Consider the following 25740-nt stretch of genomic DNA (forward strand, 5'->3'; position numbering starts at 1 on the left):
CATCCGCTCCGCTCACTACCAGCAAACTCTCCATAGGTACCACGAAAGGAAGATCAAGGGGAGGATACTCGAAGTCGGTGATCTTGTACTCTAGAGGACCCAATCAATGAAGGAAAAACACAAACTCTCTCCACCATGGGAAGGACCCTATACGGTGACCGAAGTGATCCGACCGGGCACCTACCGACTGGAGGATGACAATAGCAACGTTCTCACCAACACTTGGAATATTGAACAGCTACGTCATTTTTCCCCTAAATTTGGTCTTACCGCTTTTTAGTTAACACTTGCTCTTGTAAAGCACCCCAGTCCGAACACTTTCAGCCCGGGTCACTCGAGGGCTCCATGAGGGTACAATACTAAATACTAGCTCTCTTTTTTACTATCACATGGTAACAACTTTGTCCCCGAACAGAAGCGCATTCCATTCCTTTGATTGCCCTACGTAACTTTGTTCTTACTCCTAACCGAATGCACCCCGCCACAACATACGGTTACGAGTAGCCGAGCCCCGCGGGCCATGCCTAGGTTCTTAAAAACTACAGCCTACGGAACTAATGGGTAGGTGCAAAAAAGAAAGGATAAAAACAAAAGCTATGCTAGGATAAAAACAAGGAATGGATAGTGGTTCTGTCACAAAAACAGAACTGATGTATTCATTGATACAAAAACTGTTCACACGAGGGCTCACCCGTGAACTCAACTATTACATTTTCAAACTACTTCTACTCCAAATACTACCATGGCCGCTCGATGAGATCACCTGATGCCAAAGGAGGGGCCATGGCACACACCACCGGACATAACCACCGCTACAAGGGCCCCGCCTAGTTCCGCTCCCTTGACTTCGGCAAAGCGCAACGGGTACCTCAAGGGACCCACCCGGTTCTACTCCCTCGACTTTGGTGAGCGCAATGGGTACCTCAAGGGCATCGCACCCATAGATGCTCAGTAGAAGAGCATGGAGCTCCTGACCTTCTCATGCAATCAAGGTAGCTCCTAGGCAGGGACGCTGCCACTAAGGTATCGCCACCATGGCTGGAAGAAATCTCATCAAACTTTTTGAACTAGCCAACCTGAGTAGCTACAGGCATGGAACCCTCCACCAACATGATCCTAGGCAACTTCCCCTCCGACAAGGCTTGCCCGGTGAAGATCCACCGGAAAAAATCCACGCACAGCTCCATCCCGAAAAAGACCTTGCAGACGAATCCAGCACGCCATCTCCTTTGGTAAAAGCCGCCCCTTGTTAGGCATAGACGGCCAGCACCACCTCGGGCAGCCTCTAGCATGACATCGTGCTCCGAATTCATGAAAGGATTTGTAAGTCCTCCCCCTCATTTCCCCTCTCTCTCACTTAGGAACCGCCGTGGCATACAGGCACTCTCGGTGAGGAGGAAGATGGAGAGACAATAGTTGGAGAACAGGCAAAGGACTACGACGAAAAGCCCTCTCCCTCCCCCGTATTTAAGGAGGAAACACGATAGCTAAAGAAGGGCAAAAGATCATAGCAAAAAACTCTCTCCCTTCCCCCATTCAATGCGGATGGGAAACGATGGGACGCACGCTGACCGATGGGACGCACACTGACCGACAGAACGACGCCTGGTCAGATGGAACAACACCTGGTTAGACGGGACGTGGCCTAGGTATGGTCCACCACTACTACATGCCGGGAACAAAAACCAAAGTGTCACCATGCATAGGCGGCTCTCCGCCTCCCCAGGCGGGACTTGGAAAAACCCAAACAACAGAATCTCCACTAGGAGAGACCATCGAGCTTCCTAAGTCGATCGAACGGCTCAGGAAAACACCGAGAGACAGGTAAGGAGCAAAGGGACACCCCATGTAGGCCATGCTGACTCCATCATGAACGACGAGCATGGATCCTGGTCAGACATTTCCGATGGGAGCTCTTCAGACCCCGTCACTCGAGTCATCAAGGTAACACTACCGAACCCCCACTATTTCTTTATAATCATTTCATACATCCATACACGAATTCATTCCATACGCACATACCCCTTGGATGATTTTTGGCCCTAAATCATTGGGGGCTCATGAACTAAGGCATTGCACATGCGGTGAAATGCATCACAACGCTTCGTGTTGCGTCACGAAGCGGCAGTTGCCTCATTCAAACATGAGCAACGACCGACCGGGGTTCAAAGGCTGGCCCATAAAGGGCTCGATGCCACCTCGCATCAAACAGAGCCAGGGGAGAAAAATGCAGATGAGCCACGTGCGGCCCTCGCCTAGTCTGCCCCAAAGCAGACAAGGTTATCTCAACCTTCTCGTTCGATCCTAAACCTCTCGGCAAGCCAATAGAATCTCCATCGAGGGGAGGCCAACAGGCCACCCAGGTTAGTCTCCAAAATGACCCAGGCATCTGCCAGGTTGCAGGTAAAGGAGTAGTGGAATGTCACAAAAGGGCTATGCCGACCCCGTCATGAACGATGGACCTAAATTCCACTCGATCATACCCATTAGCGAGCTCACCGAGTGCGTCACTCGAGCCCAAGCGATCGAGGCAAGTGACAAAGCTCAGCCCCTCTGGTTGTGAGAAACCAAGGATGGGGTAACGCACACAACTCAAACCGACCCCTACCAAGGCCCCATAGGGCTCGGGAGCTCAAGACACCCAAAAATACCTGGGTCTGCAACCCTGAACTCGCCCCATCCCTCGGCTATGCCTCGAACTACGCTCCAAACACCTAGGTCTACGACCCTGAACTCGCCCCATCCCTTGGCTATGCCTTGAACTGCACTCCAAACACCTGGGTCTGCGACCCGAACTCGCCCCATCCCTCAGCTACACCTCGACTGCACACCAAACGCCTAGGTCTGTGACCCTGAACTCGCCCCATCAGGATCCATGACTCCAACTCACCCGATCCCACGGCGCGCAATGAATGCTAGGATCCGTGAGCTCCGTCTCATCCGATCCCTAAAAAACTAACTACCTCGGCTACGCAGGACTACAACGATGCTAGGATCCACGGCTCCAACTCACCCAATCCCACGGCATGCACCGACGCCAGGATCCACGAGCTCCGTCTTGTTCGATCCCTAAACTAATGGCCTCGATCCCATGGCGTGTACCGACGCCAAGATCCACAAGCTTTGTCTTATTTGATCCCTAAACTAACTGCCTCAATCCCATGGCGCGCACCGACGCCAGGACCCACGAGCTTCGTCTCGCCTAGTCCCTAAAGCTAAACCACCTCGGCTATGCAAAGACGCCTTGGTTGACGACTCTGTCTTGACTAAAAAACACGCACACACGCCCGCTGAAAAAACCCTCCAGATGATTCTGCCCGAATCGCCCAGGGGCTCGAGGGCTACACCCATGGGTGCGCTCACGCACACCCGCTAACGAAACGAAAAAACTTCCCCCGCTAACAACATGAAAAACCCACCAGACAATTCTTCTCGAATCACCCGAGGGCTCGGGGGCTACACCCGCGGGTGACCTTGCATGCACCCACCGTCAAAACAAAAAAAATCCCCTGACGATTCTACCTAAATCGCCCGAGGGCTCAGGGGCTCCTGTTGGGTTCATAAACCTAGGGTCCCTCATGGACCGGCTTCCCTACAAAGGTTCAGCCCAGCAGACAAACACTGTGAACAAATGCATAGCTCTTGGGCCGGCCCAAGAGCTAAAATGATAGGCCAGAAGGGCGATCCAATCACCAACCGGAAGGCCTGGCCGAGGAGGAATGGCGCCCGCTTCCGACTCCGGCCCGCCTCTTCGACCGAAGTGCTTGCTTCGGTCTCCAGCCCGCCTCCAGATGGCCTCTTCGACCGAAAGGCCTCGCGTCACTCTTGGCTCCTCAGTTCCTCTCCGACTCTAGCTCCTCTTCGACCGGAGTGCTTGCTTTAGTCTTTCATTTGGATCGATCAGTTCACTAGTCCACAACAACAGAACCTCTAGGTTCAAACCACGAGCACACGCTCAAACACTTAGCGCATAGCGGGGCTCCCGTCACTCTCGGCTCCTCTGACCAGAGTCCGACCAGACCTCTTGTACCCCCTATCTTTCTCCTTCTCGTTTGTAACCCCACTACAAACTTCAAGCACCTGGGCTTAGGAATAAAGTCACCGACCAACTCAAACTAGACAGTAGGGCACAGTTGCCTGAACCAGTATAAACTCTATGTCATTGAGTGCTAGGCCACCTCTGATCACAACGTAAGGCAAAACTACAAATATTTACATGTTGGTCACTTTCTACACCGACTACTATGTTTTCAGCTGGGGTTTATCTAGAAAACCAGTCATGGTGGATCTACAAGTTCAGATTTAATTGCGCTTATCCATAGCGAAATAGACACCAGAAGACTCTAGAAGATTCGAGAGGACTCCATGCCAAAGCAGAGGGCAGAGGCTGCCAAGTGGGGCCTAGCCGGCCCCACCTGTAGGCCGCTCGACCCCCTGGGCCCACATGTCAGCCCCTCCTTCGAATGTCGATTCTCCACCGCCTCCTAGGTTGCATCTACATCATCCTTTAAGTCGGTTTGATCCAAGGGCTCATGTTGGATGATTCGGGCTATATATACCAGCCGCTGCCACCCTCCCCTGATCCATCCTGAAACCCTAATTCATATTCTCCTCATCAGGATCAGAGCCAGCTATCAAGAGAAGATTAGTCCTCCATAGGATCTAGTCTTAAAAATAGAAATAGTGAGATGGAGAGTGAGGGAAGAGTTTGGAGGAGGTGCCGGACTATCGGTGCCCTCTCTACGGCTTGTACCTTGGCAGATCCAAATTATATCTGAGCTTGCCTTTGATATTTCTCTGGTAATCAACTTCTGATTCAAGTAAGTAATAGTTTATATTGTTCATCAGGATCACGACTCTCTTTTAAGTGCTTTAATCTATAGACGCTCTATGTTAAAGTATTAATCGTAAGTGTAAGCGTGGTGCTTAGACTTAGGTTAATCGTGGATGCACCCTGTATTTTGGATGGTGGTAGATTGCATGTGTGACATTAGTTCTATATAGCCTATATTATATAGCTTCGTTGGATCCTTTGTAGTCCACCTCCCATCTGTAGGCGCAAGTAGGACACGGTTACAAAAGAAAGCATCCTTTGTTGGTGTCTTTCCCTAGTAATGTCCCTAGTTGAATAGTAGAAGACATAGCTTACCCAAATTCAGAACTAGAGAACCTTAGTTTTCCTCTCTACGCTCCTATTTTTCCTAACCTTGTTGCTACTCCTAGATTAAGTTAAACCTTAACCTAGTTGCTACCCCTTGTTAAGTTAGACCGTAGTTAGTCTCACATGTTTCCCTATTGATACGATACTTGGAATACTTCTAGGTGAAAGCTACAGTGGTATCCGTGCACTTGTGTATTTATCTATGTGTGTTAAATATACCAACACTGACCCCCCCACTGGCTCCGATCGACCTGAACTTTGGTCAGTTGGTTCCCACCGCCTCACTGATTCAATTGCATGGGTGTTCGCAAAGGATTCGTTCGAAGGATGACGGTTTCCTCAACATAGAAAAGGCATGCAAGGAAGCACAACTCCACTCCATCTCCACCATCCATCTTATGATGGTTTGATCCAAGGGCTGAGGTGAAGAGGCACACGGATCACAGACATGGCACATTGAGAGGCCTCCATTCCTCCTCTCAACCTATAAATACCCCCTCACTTCCTCTCATTCAAGAATGATCACAAGGAAGAAGAGCACACCTCACTTGAGTTAGAGCAACACTCCAAAGGGCTTAGGCCCTAGTAGCTAGGTAGAGTTGTAAGGGAGAGATGTGAGGGAGAGCTCGGGGAAGCACTGGACTTGTCGGTGTCTCCCTAACTTGTACCTCGACGAGCATCTTACTTCAATGGGTTCTCCCGCTAAGTGAGTGTTCGTGGTTCTTTTGGTTATAATGTCTTTGATTAGTTAAGCTTTACTCTTACTTGTTTGCGGGTTCGTCATTCATCCACGTGGTGGATGCTCTAATTTGAGGACTCCTGATAAAGGCGGAAGTTCCTGGCCATCGCTAGAGTAGTAACCAATAGCGTAGACATGGTGTTTGAGCTAGAAGTTACCTTCATTTGACTCATTCCCCACGGTTGAGGGGTAGGCGGTAGGTGGTGACAACCCTGTCCATCCCTTGTAATCCTCCACGTTCAGGTTTGACATAGAGCTATAGGCCTAAGGTGCCTAGCAGACCAGGTATAAGCCGGTGCCCGAAGTAAGCGAGTAGAAGTAAAGTTAATCTACCCATAGACCCTAAAACCATAGGAATCCATCTCAACCTCTATCAACTCTACCCTTGTGTTGTCCTTGGATGAATTAGCTAGAAGAGTACCTCCGTTCCCTATGGAAAATACGATACCCTGCATACTTTCGGGTGAAGTGCTACAACTGGTAATTCCGTGTGCTTGTGGACTTTTCTGCTTACGCTAAGAAATACCAACAGTCAGTCGCAAGCAATGCAAGTGTATCTTCATCAAAATCACTAGCAGACGAATACTCACCATCATCTTTGACTGACCATAACACGCTTGCTTGGACAGTCATGCATCACATGTCCATATCCCTTGCATCGGTGACATGAACATCTCTTGTTCTACCTGTAGATGCCACGGAATGAAGCACTCGTAGCAGGCTTCTGGACCATTTTTCGCCACTGAATTTGTGGGAGAAGTACGAGGCTCATCATTGGATGATGCCATAGGAGTACGTTTAGTCGGAGTAGTAGTCGTGTGATGCTACCATGAATTGGTCTTCCCTGCAGAAAGATTATTCTTAGCACTGGCACTGTCGCCCTTGCACTTGCCTTTCTACTTTACAAGCAAGATGAAACAAACAGGTTACGTTAGTGTATTCTTTATAAGCAATGATGTCCTGAATTTCACGATTTAACCCACCCAAAAATCTTGCCATAGCAGGTTCCCCATCCTCATCAAAATTACAACACAACATTACCCATTTGCAATTCTTGATAATATTCTTCTACACTTTTAGCGCCCTGTCTCAGTTGTTGTAATTTATTTAACAAATCACAGTGCATAGTAAGAAGGAACAAATCTAGCCCTCATGATTCGTTTCAAAGCATTCCAAGTTCGTGGTATGTTGTTAGGATTTTTCTTGCCATGTTCTATCCACCAAATAGTAGCAAAGTCAGTAAACTTACTAGTAGCAGCCCTAACACGTGTATTCTCAGGAAATTCATGACATGCAAACTTTTGGTCAACAACAATTTCCCAAGAAATGTATGCACCAGGGATCATACTTACCATCAAAAGGAGGTATCTTAAATTTAATATTACTGAATGCATCATTATTATTGGGTACCTCACGTCGGCGGTGACCACCCATACCACTACGATTATGGCGCTGGCGACGCCGATCACGAGTGTCATCACTACTACAGAAAGTCAATTCACCGCCTAAACCTTCACCAATGGTTTTTGAGATAACCGGCGTTGATACATATCACCGCCGGCTCATGACCATGGGCCCCTTCCTAGCTGAATAACCGGCGGTGATGCATGCTTTCACTGCTGGCTCGGCGTATGATCCAATGGTGAATAGAATCTCACCCTTCACCGCCGTGTTGTCCGCCGGTCCGGCGGTAGAAGGGTTTTCACCACCAGCTGCTTGTCCTATGTCCGCCTGCCCGACTGAACCCGTCAGAGATAACATTTTTTTACCGCCTAGTGCCATGATGGACATGCGTGCTACAGTAAGATATAGCGGTGATCAGGTTATCATCATCGGATTACCGTATGAATCGGCGATGAACAACCATTGTTTGAATGGGCGCGTTGGTGATCCAAAGTCAATGACAGTGCGTTATGGTAGTGTTACAACTACCAGGACATTCATACGGTGATGGTTGATGCTCGAAATATATGCTATCCATTAGTGCATATTGAATTCGGACCCTTGATCTGGACTGAAGCCCTAATAAGGCTGGCTGGCCGCCGCCACCTCCCGCACGACCAGCCCATTGTTCCTCTCTCGCTATTTGTGTGCACGCCTCGCGTCATGCCACCACCAGATTCAAAGGCAAGGTATGCTTTTGCACTTCAATGATGGATCTTTGTTAGATTATTTTCCTCTTTAAGCCTTGTTAGGATGTTGTCAAATTCATCTCAGTCCATGTGTTGAGGTGGATTGCTGTAAAATTTAGCTCAAGATCCACTTCAATCCACCCCAACACATGTGCATTGACCAAACAAGATCACAAGATCTTAGTGACCTCATTTGTAACGAAGCTCTCATCCTACTACACACTGACGATCATAGGCTCTATGAAATGGAGGCCCCAGCAAGAGGAACGCACTGCCAGCCTCACAAAGGATGTCGTTCTCGAGATCCTCCACCGCCTCGCCACCCACTCCTTGTTCTACTGTAAATGTGTTTATCACTCCTAGAACAGCCTCATTTCCCACAATCGTAAGGTGCTGCCCTAGACTATGGCCGGCTTCTTCTGCGACGGAGACAACGGCATGCAAAACTTCACCAGCTTCATCGGTTAACGCCCCGACTTGTCCTTCTTGCCCTTCTCCAGGGACAATGTAGCTATCTTAGATTGCCACAATGGGCTCGTCCTTTGCTTGTGCGTTGAGAGTGCTGGTGCTAGATCCCGCTATGTCGTCTATAATCCGGCAACCAAGAATTTGTGGCTACTGCCACCTAGCATCCTGTGCTGTCAATCAGGCTCGATTAGCGTTCGATCCGATAGCCTCCTCGCACTTCCATGTGATTGAATTTGTGGAGCATGAGGATGTGGAGTGCCTAGGTGTAGAGATCTACTCATCTAAAACTGTAGAATGGATCTATAAGGAATCTGAATGGGGACAGGACATTGATGATGTGATACGTTCAAGATCAGCAAGTGTGTTTCTTAATGGTTTTCTACATATTATGGGGTACTCTGTGATACTTGCAGTGGATATGGAGGGAAAGACACAGAGGAAAATTCATAGGCCTCGTGGTACTCTACTTTCCATCCATCAAGCTCAGGGTCACTTGTGTGTATGTACTAGTTGGTGGTGTTGGTGGTCACAATATGTCCTAGCTTTCAATATGGATCCTTAAAGACTATGATACTAATAAATGGACATTGAAGCATACTGTCAGCATGCAGAAGGTGTTTAGAAAGACTAATATTCAATTTGGTTACGTGGATTATGAGTTGGACTACACAGCGATTACAATTTATCCAGAATGGAATTTGATTTTCTTTGTTTGGGAGGAAAGAATATTCATCGCTGTATGACATGGACTGTAGAAAAGTTCATGCCATCCCTGCCCATGTTTTTCAGTAAGGTAGATGTAGCGTCCTATCAGGGTTCATGAGCAGACCTTACTTTCTTCCTTATGTTCCCTTGTTCTTGTTCTTGGAGTCATTAGCAAAAGTAGTGAATAAAGCTGCATTTGATGTATCTCTTTGTCATGACATGTTCAAATGGACCAATGTTATTTGATTATCTATGGACCTGTTAATTTTGTCTAGGATGGATGTTGTCATTATTGCAACTAAACTAGTGTGCCATCTTTTTTGTGTTTGCAAATTGGTTTATTTCTCTAGCGCGCCCTCTTCTGAGAGGAGGAAGAAGGACCACGAGACAATGAAGAATGAAAGCACTATAATAGTAGAATACTTAGATTCATTTCTAATGTTATATGGGTACATGGGGAATGCTGATGAGGGCACTCCAAAATACACAAAAATGACAGCTCAAAAGCACTGCAATCACCCGCCATTGTACTACTAGGCTAGGCTACTAGTACTAACTACACCTAAAATCAACTTAGTCTTGCTCGACTGCCACTGTCCCCACCATTGCTAGAGGAGGAGGATGCCTCTGACCTAGTGTCTTCGCTTAACTCATTGTCAGACACGATCTCGATGGGCGGGAATGGAGGGATCATAGGCTTCTTGTAGCGCAGCATCGAAGAGAAGCCTGGCGGAACGAAAAGGAAGTTATCAATGTTCCTGCCATTGCTATCGCTGCCCTCTGACTCCTCCTCGAAGTCCGGCAAAAGTAGGAATAGCAGGGAAGTTATCAGCTGTTCCCATCGCCAATGTTCACTGCCATCCTCCTCCTCGATGGCGACTGTTGGCTGCCTCCGCCACCTCCTCCTCTTCCTCCTCGCTGGTGCTATGGAGATTCACCAAGTCCCTAGACTAGTCACTGGATGAGTCGCTAGACTGACTTGCTAGTGTTGTACCTTGCCATTGCTCATCACCAGCGGTGAGATGGATTTGCTTCCCAGTTATTTAAAGAGTATTGTCTGTCCACTTAGTGCACTATGCCACTTGATCTTGGACATTAGGACACCATCTTGATGGCATAGCCCAAAGTGGCATTGTTGGGTTCCTTAGGTGACCAATGGCAAGGCCGCTCAGTTCTGGTTCCCGAGGCGTCGCCCCAACGCTCCCCATCATTTCACATAGAATCAGAGCGATTTTGAATCAGAGCGGTTTTGTGGTGGTTGATGTTGGTTACGCTTGCATATGTTATGGTCTTCTATTTTTTGGTGTTTGGAATCTAAGCCGTCCATCATTATGTAATGAATCCAAGACGTCCACAAGGAGAATTTGACATACGAGGCCCATGCGTCATCGAGTTGACTTAGAGAGGCAACTAGGGTAAATTGGTCAGTTCGCATCTTCTACAAGGGGTTCTAGGGCTCGCTGCCACACTGGCATACACACAAGGCATGCCACGTTAGCGAAAGTGGCAAATATGTAGTAGGTTTACTATTTTGTGTGGAAATATGTAGGTGCCCGTGTAAAACTGGCAAATGGAGGAGTGCGATCCGTAAAGAATGGCAAATAGTTAAATATCTTAAACCTAACACAGGCCGTCCGGTCCCAACACTCAGGGCATCCGCCACCGCCTGCTGTCCAAAGAAAGGAAAACCTACGCCACCCTGTCTAGATCTCCGACCTGTGTGCCATGCCAAAATCTTCGTGTGGCCCATCCGTGCGCCTATGGTGGCCTCTGCTCCTCCCACCGGAATGCCTATCGGCTGCTCCCACACCACTGATTCCTTCTATCAAGCCATTGTAGTCCGTATCTCATGCCGCTACCTACCTCAGAAGCCAAAGGCACAAACCTCACAGTCATTCAATCTAAAGGTGCCCAGGCTTCCTCGCTGTCTCTGGTAAGAATTAATTGCAATGTTCCTGGTTTATGGACCCTATTCGTTTCGCTGAAATTTGACTTATGCTGATTTGTTGTGAGAGGAAAATATTGTTCGTTCACTAAAAAGTACTGCTCCAATCATTTGAAGTTTGGTGCATTGTAATTCAATTGGAAGCCATCACACTCACATAGGTGTTGCCCGAATGCTGAAGTACATCAATTGAATTGTGAATTAATAGGAAGTATAAATCAAATTTTATGTTGTTTATTTGCTACACATATTTTTTGAATCAGAGCGGTTTTGTGATGGTTGATGCTGATTTGTTGTGAGAGAAAAATATTGTTTGTTCGCTGAAAAGTACTGCTAAAAGTCATTTGAAGTTTAGTGCATTGTAATTCAATTAGAAGCCATCACACTCACATAGGTGCATTGTTGCCCGAATGCTAAAGTACATCAATTGAATTGTGAATTAATAGGAAGTATACATCAAATTTCCTAAGTTTTTGACCAACTGTCTTTGCGCAATTTTGTAGGTTTGGTGAATCAACATGGCCAGGACAAAAAATGCAAGAGGACCAAGAGGATAGGTAGAAAAAGTGAATTTGTTGTCGGTTAAAAAGAAGCCCATGAAGAAAAATTACACCACGACGCAAAGAGCAACTATAAGAGCAGCAACAATTGTGAAAAGTAAGTGCAACAGTGCAGCCGATATAGTTCCCCGACGCTCTGCTCGCAACTTAAAACATAGTGGCATTGGTCATGGAGCTTTGTCATGGCAGGAGAGGGAAAGGGAAGAAGAGGAGGAGGAACAGGTGCTAGTTCCCACAGTTCTGAAGTTGTTGAGCCTCAGAGCTAGCAAGATTCAGGCATTGAGGTTTGTTCCCCCGGAGGAGTGGTTCCTAGACCCAAGGCTGGTTAGAAAAGGGCCATTCTGGACTAAACTTTAGCGTGCCTTCTACGATGCCATTTGTTGTGAACCCGTCAAGTGTTGTGCTCACCGTCGGCTTACAGTTGAGGGCCTAGCGAAAGTGGTAGGAGCTACTAAGGAATAGATCAAGGTTCACCTATCATACATGCTCGGACTATTTGACTTATTGACTGGGCCGCACCAGTTATGTTCCAGAATGGGTGAAGATATTTTTTGCTTCTTTGTGGATACCCCAAGATCGAGAATTCATTGAGTTCATGTTTGATGGGGATCATCGCCAGCTCACTAGATAGCAGATAGCCGAGGCTTTGGGTGTTCCACTTGTGGAGCGGAAAGTACACGAGTTATGTTCCCCTTCAGTGTATGCTCCTCGTCGTGTCCTAGCAGGAGGGATGGAACCACCTGTTGAGACAGTTTCGATTATCTTTAGGCAACCTTTTAGTCCTTTGATGAGACTAGAAGAGTTGACACAACTATCAGTTGCTCTCCTCCTTGCCTTCAAAAAGTCATTGTACCCAAGGGCCGGATTTGGTGAGGCAATCATAGTCATGCAACAGTGGCTGCTTGCTTTGGTGTTGGGACACATTGAATTCGATAATGTGGACTTGCTCATTTGTGAGTGGAAGGACTGGATTGCTTATGGTTTCAAGGGAAAGAGGAGGATGCCTTATGTTCATATCATCTGTTCGCTCTTGGCAAAGACCATAGGATCTTCTGTCTATTGCATTTAGTTGGAGAACGCCAGGGAAGGGTTCCCAGACTATAAACCTCATGGGCTAAATGATAGATGCAGAGCAGCATGTGGCTTGAGAGCGGTGTATGAACTTATGACACCAGCATAGCGAGCCAAGGCAGACCAAGAGGACTTGCATTTGAGAGAGGTAGAGGCTGGTGCAACTCTTGCTAGGATGGTGGGTGGTGATATGGATACTGATAGTTATGACGAAGACTATATGGAAACTCCATCACTAGGTCAACAATTCTGAACAGCTGCACATGATCATGAGGCGAGAGCTTATGGTGAGTCTACATCAAAGAGTATACTATCTTTGACAAAGATGATGTGCAACATGCAAAGACAAATGTGGCAATTTAACCAAGACCAGGCAAGAAAAAATAACACGATGAATGAGATGCACGCATCAATACTCAGAACCCAAACAATGATGCTTGAGCAAATACAAGAGGATAGAGCCAACTAGGACTATAAATTTACCTACCTTATCGAACATAGCGGTCTTCCATCTCCACCAGATAGGCTACCAACTAATCATGCTTTGTGTGCTACTCCTAGTCATCAGCTCTCTCAGGGTTTGATTTTACAGGTTGAACAGGCAGATAGGCAACATGTGAACAGGATAGGGACTGGTGGTCAGCTAGATATGGGAAGTAAAGCTCAGCAAGATATGGAGACTGAAGAACGGACAAATATGGGGAGTGAAGGTCAGCCAGGTATGGAAATAGGAGATCAAAATGCAGGGTCTCAAGAATAGGAGGACATGGAGATCGATTCTACTAAGGCTGATTTGATAATTGATAATGTCATAGCTGATGTGACCGCTGCCCATGGAAGCGGCAGTATGGACTCATCACATGAACCGGGGACGCAAGAAGGAGAGAAGAAGAAGACCACCACTACCTTCAACGACAACGCCATGACCACTGCCCATGGAAGAAGCACTACAGAGTCAGCATAGGAACCTAGGGAAGGAAGGAGAGAAGGGGAAGACAACCACTCCCATCAGCGACTGCAAGCAAAAGTGCCAGTGATGAAATTGAATTACCAATGTAATCTTTGCTTCAAACTCTGTTGCAAGGCAGTCTATCTATTGATACAGTACTTTGTGAACTTGTGTGTGCCTAAACTATATGTTGGGTGCCCATCACTTGTATTTGCTACTTATCTGTGTGTAAGATCGCGTCCTGTTTGGTAGAGCTCCATCTGATTTTGATAATGGTGGAGCAAAACTAGAGCCTATTTGGTAGAGCTCCATCTGATTCTGATTCTCTAACAGTGCTGATCCTGAGTTATTTTGGACCTAGGAGCCCAACCAAAACTCAGGGCCCTTTATAAACATGGTAAAAAATAATCAACATGTATATATAAGATTTTTGACACACAACATGTATCGACAAGCAATATTTTTATGAAATAATTATATACATATTAAATTTACCTTAAAATTTTCTTCAAACATTCGTTGATGCGAAGTCGTTGATGATGGCAATAATATCTATCTCATCCAATAGTTTCTTCTCGATGCATAATGTTGTGAAACCATTCAACATCTATTGAGACATTGTAGATCTCACAATCTGTTAAAAAGTAAAAAAGTTCTCATATATGATTAGCGTACCCTAACAGATGAATTTGATTCTAAATTGAAAGATTAAAAGGAAACAAAGAGAACCTATGGTGGTAGAAGCGTCAAGCGGGAGCGCCGAGCCAACGACGGCTGTCCTCCGGCGGTCTGGCCTAGCATAGCGAACCACGAAAACCGGTGGTGTCGGTAGTCGGTGACTCGGCGTTTGTAAGCGAGGTTCGAAACTCGAACGAAGCCGAAGCATCGGCGGTCGCTGTGTCGCTAGGGCATATGTAGGCACGCGGCCTCCTAGGACTAGGCTCTAAGCCTATACTATTAGCCCAAAGACTAACGTGCACTAGGTTTCTTATGCTATTGCCTTCTTGATCTTAGGCCATATCCTAATACTAGAGTACTAGTATGATACAGGTTTATTCTGTGGCTAAAAGTTATTCTCTTTGATTCTTTAGCATTCTAATGCTTCCTATACCATTATGATACGGGTTTTCATACTGGCAAGATTGTGAGACGAGTGTTCAACTGACTATGTTGGTTCACCTAACATACGGTGATGAACTACTTGAATGTTTACCTTCCTTTGGTATCAGTGTTGTCTTTGCTTTTAGAAACAACACTATGGAACTCTCCAATGACACTGTCCAGGAGTTCAATCCAAGGAACTCATGCAAGCCTGCAACATGGGATATGTATATGGTTCCAAGGACCTTATGTGTTTTCCGTATCATCCATGGTGAATGTGTCGTCCTACTTCAGATTGACTTCACAAAATGATACAGTCCTGTTACGTATCCTCCGGTTATGTAGTGCTCTGTGGCACCTTGATCTTGGATGTTCGGCAGTGATCTTCATCGTTGCTTCAGTGAATATGCGTTGGGGCCAATTTGTAGCGTCGTTCTTGATGTCTTCACCTCCCGATGTGTGGTTCTGCTTGGGAAACCCAGCCCATTAGGAGTTGTGGGGGCGTTGTGTAGGCATGTGCTATAACTTCCCCCGCCAAGGGAGTTGGACAGCCGAACGAGACTTTGCGGCTAGAAAAGCGGAAAGAAAAGGAGAAGGAGGCAATTACGTATCGACCTCTCAGACTCACCTTCCCCTTCATGGTCTCTTGTCAATCGTGTGCTCCGCCTCACCAAGATCAATGGCTAATGGCAAGCGCCCAAGGTCACCGTCAGCTAATGAGCCAAGGACTAGCCATCCTTGACTTCGTGCCCTGATCCGATAACCTAGTCTTTCCTCCTTTGACTCATTCGAGTTGCCCTAACGCCCTATGCTATATTGAGACGACTTCTCCTCACCGAGTCCACCGCTGGCTGCTCGCCTTACCTCCCATGAACTTGGTGCCTCTTTGGCGTGCCATCGCTCCTTCTCCTACGACTGTTGCCGGTGACGCTTGAAGCGATGGATAAGACATCGTCATGTTGATCATGAAGCTCAGCTAGGCCAGCGCCACCATCCACAACATGCATGTGGAAGAGGACCGCCTATGGTCATCCCTAGAGGCTACAGAGGTGCCGATGGCTAAGGCTGACCAGGAGAGGGTTGTGGCGCATGCGAAGATTGATGGTAATTACTGCTACGATATCATTTGAATCCGCATCCTGTTGCATCCTGCCATTTACCTTTTTGTTCTTCTTTCAATCTTCTAGCCATCCAAGAATAGCTGGACACTGGAGTGCCAGAACATGGGGCGACATCTTCTCGACGCGATGACTGCTAGCCGTGACCTCCGTGTTGCTAAGGAGAGACACCAAGTGCTAGCAGGTATCCTTGAACAATGGAACCACGACCTTGAAACCCTCCATGGGGTGGCCATCATTGCTTGTAACACGGTGTCCACTGCGGTGGAGCCCATTGCTCCAGCGGAGATCAAGGAGCACCTCCACGCACTTCCTACACGTATTGCGGGCATGGTCTCGCTCAGTGTTCGGGTGGGGGCCACCATAGCTCTGGCTGCCACCAAGCTCTGGTCCGATGATGCGGTGGACTTGCGTGAAGCGGACCTAGGATTCCTGCCACCGCCACTATCATCGCCGAGAAGGATTACGTCATTGGTGGCTGACTTTGGCGCCGCTAGTGATGCAATCATTGCTACAGTGAACATGGATCTCATCATCCATTCTGCTCTTGATGAAGAGTAGATCGGTTGTGATTTCGTCCTCCTTGCCATTTGTAAAAATATCTTTTTTTTCTCTAGAACAAGGACAATGTTATCTTATTACATTAATGGTTGATCGAAACCGGGCAAATTCTGATGCTTTGTGAGCCATATGACCTAGGTATCCATGCGGTGTGATTGTGGGATGAGTGTCCAATGACTATGTTGGTCCCCCTAATATACGAGGATGAACTACTTACTCATAGGAGTATGATATGGTCTTTGCTCCACTCAATTCGTACTTTAGAAATTAAAATGAGTGTTTAGCTTCCTTTGGCATCAACATTGTCTTTGCTTTGCACATAACATAATTCTTTATAGCCGCATTGTCCGGGACTCATACATGTTGGGTACAGTATGTTTCATACAACTAGCTACTGGAGCTGTCGGAACGTGGGGCGCCATCTTGTCGATACGGCAACTTCTAGGCGCTGAGCATCGCGTTCTCGAGGGCAGACAGCTCGTGCTGCGGGGTCTCATCAATCAACGGACTGAAGACCTTGCAACCCTCCATGGGGCGGTAGGCATTGCTTGCAATGTAGGTGTCCCCTGTGGAGGAGCACTGGTGCTCTGGCAGGAGGTCGAGGAGCGCCTCCACTGTGTCGTGGGCGTGGTCTCGCATGGCAGTTCGAGTGGGGGCCACCAGAGCTCTAGTTGCCGCCCAGCTCTAGTCCAGCGACGCGATGGACTTGCATCAAGCGGGCCTAGGATTCCTGCCACGATTGTCCCCAACGATGATAGAGTCATTGGTAGCTGACTTCGGCGCCACCGGTGACGCAATCCTTGCTGCAGTGGACGTGGAGCGGATCCTCCGTTCTGCTCTTGATGAAGAGTAGATATCGGGGGTGATTTCCTCCTCCCTATAATTTGTATCCTGCTAGTTATCTTATTAATTTGCATCTTGCTGCACCTTCTGTTGTTTGGTACAATATTTTGTGAACTTGTGTGTCTAAACTATATCTTGGGTCTGCACCCCTGTTATTATACTTTGATTTTGTACTTATCCGAGTATCCATGCGGCAAGATGGATGAATAATAATCATTGACTGATTGTAGTCCATGGGGTATGTTTGGATCCAAGGATGGTGCGATAAGCTGAGTCTACCAAGATTGACTTGTGTCGGTTGCGTATCATCCGGGCGAGTTGTGCTGCACTCACTGGAGTATCATCCAGTCATTGTGCTCCAGTCAATTCCTACTATAATGAATGTTTAGCTTCCTTTGGCATCATCGTTGTCTTTGCGTTGCACTTATGTTTGGATCCAAGGATGGTGCAATGAGTTTACCAAGATTTTATGCAAAACGGCTTCACAAAATTGACCATTGTATTAAGGGCACCAACAATGGTATAAGTCCGTTACTAGCTATAAGCCAACCTCTCCAATAGTGCTAGCTTTTAGCAATGGCTTATAGTATGATTAGGTCAACATGACACTCTCACATGATCTTTTTAATTTGCATCTTGCTACACCTTCTGTTGTTTGGTACAATAGTTTGTAAACTTGTGTGTGTCTAAACTATCTTGGGTGCGCACCCCTGTTATTATACTTTGATTTTGTACTTATCCATGTGTGAGATCACGAACTATATACCCACCAGGTTGTTAAATTCCTCTCGTTAATGGTGGCGCAAAACTGGGTAGGTTCTGATGCTTTGTGTGCCGTAATCTGGGTGTCCATGCGGCGAGATTGTGGGATGAGTATCCAACGACTTTGTTGTCCTCCCACTATACGGTGATGAACTGCTTACTCATCGGAGTATAATCTGTTAGTTGCTCTTCACTCAATTTGTACCTAGAAATTAGAATTAGTGTTTAGCTTCCTTTGGCATAAACGTTGCCTTTGCTTTGCACATAATGTACTTATTTATAGACGCATTGTCCATGACTCATACATGTTGTAGTCCATGGGGTATGTTTTGATCCAAGGATGGTGCGTTAAGCTGAGTCTACCAAAATTGACTTGTGTCGGTTGCGTATCATCCGGGCGAGTTGTGATGCACTCACTAAAGTATCGTCCGGTCATTGTGCTTCAGTCAATTCCTACTATAGTGAATGTTTAGCTTCCTTTGGCATCATCGTTGTCTTTGCATTGCACTTATGTTTGGATCCAAGGATGGTGCAATGAGTTTACCAAGATTTTATGCAAAACAACTTCACAAAATTGACCATTGTATTAAGGGCACCAACAATGGTATAAGTCAGTTACTAGCTCTAAGCCGACCTCTCCAATAGTGCTAGCTTTTAGCAATGGCTCATAGTATGATTAGGTCCACATGACACTCTCACATGATCTTGGAATGTGTCTAGCTCTTGATCAAGATCTATATTTTTTCTCTCTTCTATTAAAATATAAAAATGCTTAGAGCTAGCCATTACGGGTGCCCTGACCGTGTCACATTTTTCGGTAGCGTATCATTCGGTGCACGTGTCGTCCTGCTTCAAATTGTCTTGACAAGCTGATCGGTGATGTTATCTATTGAGTGGTGTATCGTTCGGCTATGCACTGCTTTGTAGCTTGGAGGCGATGTAGACGGCTCATCCCAAAACAATGCCAGTTTGGAATCTGGAGCAACCCACGGTGAGGCGGCCCCGATTGTGGTTCCCAAGGCACCGTCCCAATGCTCCCCGTCATGTCACATTGAATCGGAGCGCCGCTCCCATTAAACACCCTCAGTCGGCTTCTCCACCCGCACACGCCTAGCCTCACCAATCTCGTCACCCTAAACTCCGAGCCCCCATCCACGCCCTCCATAGCATGTCTCCATGTTGAGCTCCCGCTTCCATTCCCGTTCGCCTTTGGCCTCGCAGCGCTTCCAGTGGTCCGGGGCTCATCACTGTCAGGCGTCCTACCGCGCTACCTCGTCCACCGCATCATCGCGCTAGATGCCGCGAGCATCTTCGATGACCAGGCACGAGCGTTGTGCGCCGGTGCCTCAGCCGTCTTCCTCCACTCGTGCTGGTCTCATCCAGTACCCTCGACCTTGTCGTTCCCATCAGGCTCCCATTCGCCGTCGTGCTCCCATTTGCCCTCGCCAGTTCCAGCACTCTCCAGTTCGCCCTCACCGGCGCGCTCCCCCTCCCAACAATTGCTGTTCCTGTGCTCCCTGGGCTACGTCACCACCGACTTCGACGATGACCGCGCTCGTGGGTACGTGACACCCTTCCCAAAGGGTCACACTCTACGCATCATCCACCGGCGCGGGCAGCTACGGTGCCCCATCTGCCCTGTCGGGTGAACCAGCAGTGGAATAGGGACACGGCCAAGAACCATGTCTTGGGGGTCGTGAACTCTAATGCCATGGATGACAAGAAGAGCCGCCACCGTGCCCTAGCGAGGAATGAGGGCTGGCTTCCGCCACTGACCACTGCTGGTGAGGAGGAATCTGGCGAGGATGACGGTAGCTGGATCTAAAGGAGAAGGGCACCATATGCATCGTCGTCAGGCCTTCTATGTACCGGGAGCTACATATGTAATTAGCAATCATGACTTCGATCACTAGGATGGCACTGATCTTATATTGTGAAGGCATGTAGTAAAAGTAGAATATAAGTTAGTATGAAAAATGACTTCGATCTGTGGGATGGCACTGATCTTGTATTGTGAAGTCATGGAGAAGTAGAATATCAGTAGAATAGAAGTAGAAGTAAGTATGAAAAATGAGTTGGAGCAATGGGATGGCACGTACTGCTCTTAATGTAATTTGGGGCGGTTCGTACATTAGAACTGCAAATTTTGGCAACGAACCAATATATATTAGGTAATATCAATTTCAGCTATCAATCAATCAGGTTAATTTGGCAACTAAAATTAGAGTTTTTAAAGTGCCCTGAAAACTTGGCTATCAACGTCTCAGCGCATGATATAGTGGTTCCCTGGCTGAGTGGAAAACATCACTCCTGGTATAGTAACACACGTCTGGCGGACTGTCCTCTTCCATTTGTTTATTCTCAGTGGAGGTTGGGACCGACGGTGAAGTTGATGAGCACCGCCATCCTAGCGTTCGCACCGTCGGTGTAAAATGAACCCGATATATAAGTGCCCGCGGCAAAAAAAATTCCCCAAATTTTCCATTCCCACCCCTAGAGTCGCTCGCTGAGTCGCCGTCACCCTGCCCGTCGCTACCGTTCGTCGGTGGTCCGCCCACCGGCTTCCCCCCACCCCACCGTTCGCAGGCGTCCCGACCGCCGGCTTGCCCCCCCCCCCCCACTCTACCGTTCGTCGTCGGCCCGCCCCGTGGCTTCCCCCCACTCCACCGTTCGCCGGAGGTAGTCGAGCTCGCTATCTGTTTTCCTGGCCGTCGAATCCCACCTCTCCAGCTGCCGTTTCCTGCAGATCTGAGGTAAATAAACTTACAATGTGTTTCTCTTTCTTTTCAAGGGTGACAAGAATACAACTTGCAACTTAGATTTTTCTTTGTGTGCCCAAATCAGATTTTGGATTATTCGTCGCTTCATTGTTAGCTTCATCGTCAGCTTGATAGCTGGTGACTCCTCGACGTTTGGATTATTCATCGCTTCATCGTCAGCTAAGCTGGGGACTCCTTGGCGTTTGGATTATTCATCGCTTCATTGTCAGCTAAGCTGGGGACTTCTCGGCATTCGAATTCTTCGTACAAGCATTGCTAACTAAGCTGGGGACTCCTTGGCGTTTGGATTGTTCGTCGCTTCATTGTCAGCTAAGTTGGGGACTCCTCGGTGTTCAGATTCTTTGTACAAGAGTCGCCAGTTAAACTGGAGAGTCCTTTGGTGGTCGGATTTTGCTACTTCTCATCGGTGTGCTATCACGTTGCTCCATGTTGTTTGGATCAGGGTGCCGATCTTGGGCAGCACATCCGGGGTCATGATAAGTACATGGCAGATGACGTTGGCAAGCTTTCGTCAAACTTCTTTGATCCTGCTACAAGATTTCTTATCAATCTTCCAGCACGCTCGGGGACTACGTGGGTACTCGTCATCCGACGATGACTGTACTGATTTTTCTCAAGCAAAGCTGGGGACTGGTTCGGCACATGAAGACTACAAATTTTGACCCTGGCACCACGTGAATGCTCAACCTATCAGCGCACTAAAAATCGTCGGGGAACTGTCATAGGCGAGTGCACGAAGGAGCCGGGTGGGGCGATTTTGCTCGTCCAGGTAGATGATTCCTCTACAAATGTTTTAGTTGTAGAGATAAGCTTCTCTGGGCTCTCCCTACTACAGAGAGTGTGAATCGTGGGAGGAGCTACCAGGAGCTGAGGTAGTTGAGCTCGCTATCCGTTTTCCTGGCCATCGAATCCCACCTCTCCAGCTGCCGTTTCCTGCAGATCTGAGGTAAATAAACTTACAATGTGTTTCTCTTTCTTCTCAAGGGTAACAAGAATACAACTTGCAACTCAGATTTTTCTTTGTGTGCCCAAATCAGATTCTGCTAGTTTAAAAAAATAGAGGGGATGAATATGGTGCAGTGAAGATGATGATTGCAACGGAGATGTATATGGTGGTGTTAATGACAGTGGAGATGTATATGATTCAAAGTAACCTAAACGTGACAAGAACTCAAAACTCTAAAGGACTAAGACTAAGACCAGCAACTCGACACAACCGATGCAACCAACGACTCAAAAAGCCCTAACTAAGCAGTACTAGTCGAAGGCTCAAAGGGTCTATAGGATTACAGAACCCTAATCTACTAATTGTTTTTGGCTTTTCTCGACTATAGGAAATTAAAAACAGTGAAGGATAGGAAGTCTCTGACCGGACAACCTCGCTTTGAATGCCACTTGATATGACCTTGTAGGGTTTGCTGGCCGATCTTTCAATGAGAGATGGCGGATAGCTCGATTGGTGGATGGAGACGACGTTCACGGCCCGACTACAACAGCCAAAGACGTTGTGCCTTAGCAACCGATACACCACCTCCGATGGTCATCATGATCTTGCGGCGCGACAACTAGGCACTAGGGCACCCGTCCTGCGAGCAATCGAAGAACTAGCAAGAACAAGTAAACAAGCACTGAATCTGCAAGATGAAATTGAAGGTCTCAAACTGAATCTCATTTATGGTTGGGGTTCCGAAGACATGTAGACGGGCGGCTGATCTAGCACGCGCATGTACAAGGAAGCAGCAAAGCTGAACTTGCGACTGAACAAAACCCGATCTGCTTGTGGCGGCTGTGGAGGTATATGATAGGGTAGAGAATGACCTAGACATGGTGGGGGTCGTCCCACAACCCTAGGACGCGCCCCTATTGGGCCCCACTTGATACACTGCCCATCGGGCAACAATTAGGTGACGCAACACCATGGACAGAAAAGGTCTCTGTATTAAATCAACGATTGCGGCCGCCTCGGAGCAGATATGGACATGAGTCTGGATCCATATGAAAGTAGACTTGATAAGGATTCCATCAAGTACTTGAACGCCCAAAACAGAGTCCGTATGAAGTCTTGGCTGCCATCATAAGTTGGTGCTGTCCTACAATCCAAATTCAGCCCTCGCCAATCCCCTGCCCTTCTGATCCTCGCCATCATTCCTAAGCAAAACAAGAGTGCACGTGCCTCCATTGTCTAAAAATGGTGTACAAGAGTTAAAGAATGAACTTACTTGATGGTTGAGTTGACGGCCACGAGCACAAGTAATGGGACCAAATGGTGTTGTTGATGGTGTAGGCGTGGATGTATAGATGGTGTTGATGTGCTCATCAGGGGGTCACGTGCATCGCACTAGCTAGGTGAGGGGCCACGCGGGCAGCCGCTATCATGAATCACAAGGTGAGAAGAGGAGTGCGGCTAGGGTTAATTTGAGGGAGGCTAGGTGTTGGGAGGGCAGGAGGCCAAGGGCGGGTCTCCTATCACGTGCGGTCGGATGAAGAGAAGCAAATGAGAGGAAACCAAAGGGCCCCACCTATCGACGCACTAAAAAATCGTCGGGGAACTGTCGCAGGTGAGTGCACGAAGGAGCCGGGCGGAGCAATTTCGCTCGTTCAAGTAGACGATTCATCTACAAATGTTTTAGTTGTATAGAGATAATTAAGCTCCTGCGGGCTCTCCCGACTAAAGAGAGGGTGAATCGTGGGAGGAGGAGCTGAGGCCGGCGTACTCCTATTGGAGGATTCGGACACATAGTCGATGCATCAGCAATATAAAAAACATGAACGTACTCCTCAGGTAGCAAAGGAAATAAATTGGTCATGATTAGAGTCATGCACTAACAATCTGTGTAATCTCTCTGTGTGGGGTGTCAAACCGGGGACATCTCGCTCGCCTTTGGTCACACCGTGTAAAACTTGCTATCCTCTTAATAAAATAGGTGCAATGTGCATGTTTGCGGAAAAAAAAACTCATTTGAGACCGACAAGGATGAAGATGAAGCCGTCTAAATTACTTGCTTTATCTTCTCCGGAGATGAATATTTGAACTAAATTAAGCGTAATATATCTATCACTACTGGAATCGCGCGATTTGCCTAGTGCCGCAGGCACTAGGCAAAGGCCTAGAAACACTAGGCAAACAGTTTGCCTAGTGTCACACTAGGCAAACAAGGGTCGGCAGAGGCGGACTAGGCAAAGAGCACTTTGCCGAGTGTCAAACCTCGGACACTCGGCAAAGTGTTTGCCTAGTGTCAAGGACACCACTCGGCAAAAGTGTTCCACTGACGGTGAAAATCATAACGGACGTTTTGCCTAGTGTCGGAGGTCTGACACTCGGCAAAGTATGCAAGGTTTGCCTAGTGCCAGGCGTCCGACACTAGACAAATATGTCAAGCTTTGCCTAGTGTCAGGCCGCCTACACTAGGCAAATATGCCAAACTTTGCCTAGTGTCAGGCCTCCGACACTAGGCAAACTGCCTACTTTGCCAAGTGTCAGTTTCCTGACACTAGGCAAAGCCTGTTCCCAGGTGTGCCACGTGTGGCCCCTTTGCCTAGTGTCAGACCCCTGACACTAGGCAAAGTAACCAGAAGCTGAATTTTTTTTTGATTATTCCATTTGCGACACAAATATAAATCATATTCAAACACCACAAATATATCACATGAATCATAAATAAGAACCACATGTTCACATATATCACATGTTCATACCAAAAGTCCAAATGTGCCACAAGTTCATAAGTGCACAACCAAATTTCTTAACAAAGTTCACAACAAGCTGATCACGACGATTGTCAAGGGTGAAGAGGCCCGTGGTTTGATGCTCCAGGCGACCCTTCCACTTGATTTGGCTCAAGCTGTGGTGCCGGCGACGCTCCAATCTGTGAAGCCGGCGACCCTTCCACTTGATTCGGCTCAAGCTGTGGTGCCGGCGACGCTCCAATCTGTGAAGCCGGCGACCCTCCAATTTGATTCGATGCCACGCCCGATTGATGCTGAAAAAAATGAAAAGGATACCGTCAATAAAAAATTTCGGCAGAACTTCCCCTGCACGGAGAGGTTTCCAAACCCTGCAAGAAAACAAACGGCACGATGACCGTCAAGAACATACATATCAATACACCGCCACCAACACCACCACCACCCGAACACCACAACTGCCACCACCACACCACAACAACCGCCGTCACCACCAACACCATATTGTATGTTTGAGATTGCATATTTTTTCTAGTGTGCCCTATGTCAGGTTGGAACATAATAAGTAATATATTGGTACTCACAGGAGTAGCTGCTTGAGGAAGTGGCAAGACTAGGCTAGCTGGCATGGTCCGCCCCATAGCGGCGCCAAGAGTGGACACGAACCCCACCAGCTCCTCTATCCTCTGTCGTTGGGCCTCCCGCTCTTCCACCGCCCTCGCTTCCATCTCCTCGCGAAGCCTCCTTTCTTCTAGCAGTTGGGCCTACAACATTTGACCCCCAATGTTAAAGTAAGGCAAAGGTATGTAAAAATCAATAAGCAACGAATAAAACAGAAATTACCTGGAGTTCGTTGACATTAACAAATGTGAATAGGAACAGGCAAGATCTATACAGAGAAATCTGCCTCGCTGATAGCTCCCGTCTTACTGAGAAATCAGTTCGTTCTATACAGAGCTGTGACCTGCATAAATGCAGAGAAAACAGCTATATGAGAAAAAAGCAAGAAAGAAACTAGAAGATATATGGCCAAATTAGTCTTCATAATAAGCATATACTGAAAACAGCTATATGGATATGTCCACGAATGCAAGTCCATTCTAGCTAACACACCAGGCACTAGTTTTAGGAGTCCGAAACAACTCGTTCAAACAATGCAGA

At 47.4% G+C, this 25740-nt stretch overlaps 1 long non-coding RNA gene across 2 annotated transcripts; it reads right to left on the bottom strand.

Annotated features, from left to right (window-relative positions):
• Positions 1 to 24552: 24552 nt before the first annotated feature.
• On the bottom strand, positions 24553 to 25438 carry LOC136529946 (uncharacterized). Of its 2 annotated transcripts, XR_010777483.1 has the most exons (3): positions 25423 to 25438; positions 25164 to 25343; positions 24553 to 24875 (listed from the first exon to the last, which is right to left on the bottom strand). It is a non-coding gene; the product is annotated as an uncharacterized lncRNA (long non-coding RNA). The 2 variants fall into 2 exon arrangements; XR_010777482.1 differs by lacking the exon at positions 25423 to 25438 and having other exon boundaries at positions 25164 to 25405.
• Positions 25439 to 25740: the final 302 nt, after the last annotated feature.

The sequence above is a fragment of the Miscanthus floridulus genome, chromosome 19 (assembly GCF_019320115.1).
Source record: "Miscanthus floridulus cultivar M001 chromosome 19, ASM1932011v1, whole genome shotgun sequence".
In the NCBI taxonomy this organism is placed as follows: Eukaryota; Viridiplantae; Streptophyta; class Magnoliopsida; order Poales; family Poaceae; genus Miscanthus; species Miscanthus floridulus.